Source organism: Arachis duranensis, chromosome 1 (assembly GCF_000817695.3).
Source record: "Arachis duranensis cultivar V14167 chromosome 1, aradu.V14167.gnm2.J7QH, whole genome shotgun sequence".
In the NCBI taxonomy this organism is placed as follows: Eukaryota; Viridiplantae; Streptophyta; class Magnoliopsida; order Fabales; family Fabaceae; genus Arachis; species Arachis duranensis.
The window spans coordinates 71,299,505-71,303,308 of record NC_029772.3 but is presented as its reverse complement, the minus strand read 5'-3'; positions in this window follow the sequence as shown (position 1 = coordinate 71,303,308).

The window sequence follows — 3,804 nt, the reverse complement described above, 5'->3', positions numbered from 1 at the left end:
GGCTCATCAATCTTAGCTCCATGTTAACTTTCACGTTAGTGGTCTTAACGTGACCACTAACGTGGGCAATGCTAGTTTGATCCAACGTTAGTGCCAAAGGTGAGTGTCACTAACGTTGGCCTTGTTCCTCTCTTACACGTTAGAGTTCACGTTAACTAAGTTAACGTGACTCTTAACATGGTTCATTGCCAAATCTTGGAGCATTAGTGGTGTTCACGTTTACCACTAACGTTGGAGCTTTCTTTGTCTCCATGTTAACTACTACATTAACCTAGTTAACGTGGCAATTAACGTGGGCTTATGATGGCTTCGCAGGCGTTATTGGTAATCACTTTTCTCATTAACGTTGCAAGTTCTTCCCTATTCCACGTTAGTGGTCACGTTAACTAGGTTAACGTGGCTACTAACGTGGTTCTTCCTTACTTCCTTTGTCCTAAAATCAAGCAAATAAAGTGCATCAAAGTTCTAGTCAAAGTATTGAGATTATGCATCATCCATTTGTCATTCAATTCTTGCAAAATCCTCATGAAATCATGTGAAATTCACAATAGTCGCTTGAATCAAGATGTGAGTGTATTTTCATCCAAAACTTGCCTTATTCTCTAAGAAAATGCATGAAACTACCTTAAAACAGTAAAGAAAAGGTCAGTGAAACTGGCCTAGATGCCCTGGCATCACAACACCAAACTTAAAGCTTGCTTGTCCCTAAGCAAGTACTGGAACATAGGAATAATGAATGAAAGAACAAGATGAACAATATAAAAGTAAAATTCCTGGTTTATGGGATTTCATGCATAGCAACTTAGGTTCATTCCTTTACCAGGTTTCAGGCCTTTATCATACCCTTGAACACTTGCTTACTTGCATCCCTTGAGACTTCCTAGTTGTTGATCCTTCTTTCTTTTCCAAGGTTTATTGCATCCCTTTTTTTTTTTGGCTAAGTGCTCTGTAAGAGGGTGACTCTTTATGATAAGCTTTCAGTCAACACTCCCAAACCAGTTTGTTCAAGGTGCTAGGTGTTAAGACACCCCTAAGGACTTAATCACCCAGGTCTCTCCTCAGCACATACACACCATAGGCACATGGTTTGTTATTCATTCCTTAGACCTTGGTGTCCAGCACTTCTTTGGGTTGCTAAATGCCTTGTGACAAGGTTACTCTTGATAGTGGACTTTTAGTTGACAATCCTGGGTTAGTTAACCCAAGATGTCAAGTGATGAAGCGCTCCTAAGAACTTACTCATCCAAGCAGATCCTTGCACAAAAACACCCCCTACCACAAACATTCAGAACTTACTTCACAAAATAACTCTACTCTTATTCTTATCATAACATTTTCTTTTTGATTAACTTGAAGGACAGGCATACAAGTAAGAAAGGTGGAAGTGCAGGAAGGGCAATAGACTAGCACACTTGGATGTGAGTAAAGAGGAACAAGCAGAATATGAAGATTTTCTTCAATTAATTTTCAATTAAAGTTTTGCATTTCAAGACAGTTCGATACAACCTCATGATGTCTTCCTTGGTATTCTCATCCTAGCATTTGCATCCTTGTCTGTTTCCTTGGATGATGAGGTATGATCATTCCCTATGATTAATTGAATTCCTGTAACATTATTGGAAGTTGCTTGTTCCCCAAGCACTTGGAAAAGAGTTAGCATGCATATGTGCTTGTGCATTTCTGAACTTAATTTGGTGTGTGAACACCAAACTTAGTTCTTTGCTTAATTCAGCAAATTGAATACATGCAGAAACTTTGTGTGCTTTTTATTAAGAAACGACTATAGGCTAGAAAGACAACTATGCATTAGAGGTTAGACCTCTGTTCTCTGGTTGCTAGAGCAATGCTTTATCACTGAAGGGTTGCAATGCACTCTTCAGCTGGAGTTTTTGGTGGAATACCAAACTTAGAGTCCTATATTCACCCTTGAATTGTTTTGGTGTGTGACACCAAACTTAGCTCCTCACACTACAGAAAATTCAACTTGAAGTTTTTATTGAGAAACTTATGACAGGAGAATTACCTCAGGTTGGGTTGCCTCCCAACAAAGCGCTTTTTTAGCGTCGCTAGCTCGACGTTTGGTCCTTGTCAAGGTGGTTGGTAGTGCTTAAAATCTTCCCCCCTTGCAGTGAATCTATTTCCATTGGCCTTGTTGACAAGTTCCACATGCTCTAAGGACAAGATTTTGTTGATGGTGTACACTAGAGGCAGCTGAGATGGAATAGTGGGGAGGTGAGGTGGTATAGATGGAAAGTATATAGAGACCACTTCATCTCCTAGAGAAAAATCTTCTATAGGGATCTTCTTGTTTTTCCATCCCATTGGGACCTTCTTTTTTGTGTCCTTTAATGTCAATTTGTTCCTTGTAGTTTCCTCTTTAAGAATGGTTTTGTTGCCTATCTCATATGACTCTGGTGGGTCTGGTTCCTTTTGGATTACACTTGGCTGTTGCTCCTTCTGATCACATTGGTTGTTAGCCACAGGAGTTCTTAGGGGTAGTGCTTGAGCTCCCTTGTTTGATTCATCCTTCAGCTCTTTGTTATCATGATCTACTTCTTGTGAGAGCTTGAAAACATTGAATGTGAGCTGCTCATCATGTATTCTCAATACTAGCTCTCCTCGCTCCACATCAATAAGTGCTCTGGCTGTGGCTAAGAATGGCCTTCCCAGAATGATGGGGTGAATAGGATTCTCATCCATTTCCAGGATGACAAAGTCTGTGGGGAGGAAGTAGTTCCCAACCTTCACTAACACATTCTCAACCACTCCTATTGCCTGTTTTTAAGTTTTGTCAGCTAATTTAATAATTACATCTGTGGATGTTAGCTCATTGATTTGAAGCTTTTTCATGAGAGATAGAGGCATTAGGTTGATACTTGCTCCCAAGTCACAGAGTCCCTTATCAATCATTGTTTCTCCTATAGCACAGGGAATGTGGAAACTCCCTGGATCCTTCTTCTTTGTGGGTGGCTCTGTTTGAATGAGAGCACTGCAATTCCTATTCATCTTTATTGTTTGTCCACCCTTCAATGAACTCTTTCTGGCTAGTAGCTTGATGAGCGGATATTTTATACGCTTTTGGGGGGTAATTTCATATAGATTTTAGCATGTTTTAGTTAGTTTTTAGTAGAATATTATTAGTTTTTAGGCAAAAATCATATTTCTGGACTTTACTATGAGTTTGTGTGTTTTTCTGTGATTTCAGGTATTTTCTGGTTGAAATTGAGGGAGCTGAGCAAAAATATGAGTTAGGCTGAAAAAGGACTGCTGATGTTGTTGGATCCTGACCTACCTGCACTCGGAATGGATTTTTTGGAGCTACAGGATTCCAATTGATGCGCTCTCAACGGCGTTGGAAAGTAGACATTCAGGGCTTTCCAGCAATATATAATAGTCCATACTTTGCGCGAAGATAGATGATGTAATCTGGCGTTGAACGCCAAGTACATGCTGCTGTCTGGAGTTAAACGCCAGAAACACGTCATGATCCGGAGTTGAACGCCCAAAACACGTTATAACTTGGAGTTCAACTCCAAGAAAACCCTCAGCACGTGGATAGCTTTAGTCTCAGCCCCAGCACACACCAAGTGGGCCCCAGAAGTGGATTTCTGCACCAATTATCTTAGTTTACTCATATTCTATAAACCTAGGTTACTAGTTTACTATTTAAACAACTTTTATAGACTTATCTTGTACCTCATGACATTTTCAGATCTGAATTTTATATACTTTGATGGCATGAGTCTCTAAACTCCATTGTTGGGGGTGAGGAGCTCTGCAGCGTCTCAATGAATTAATGCAATT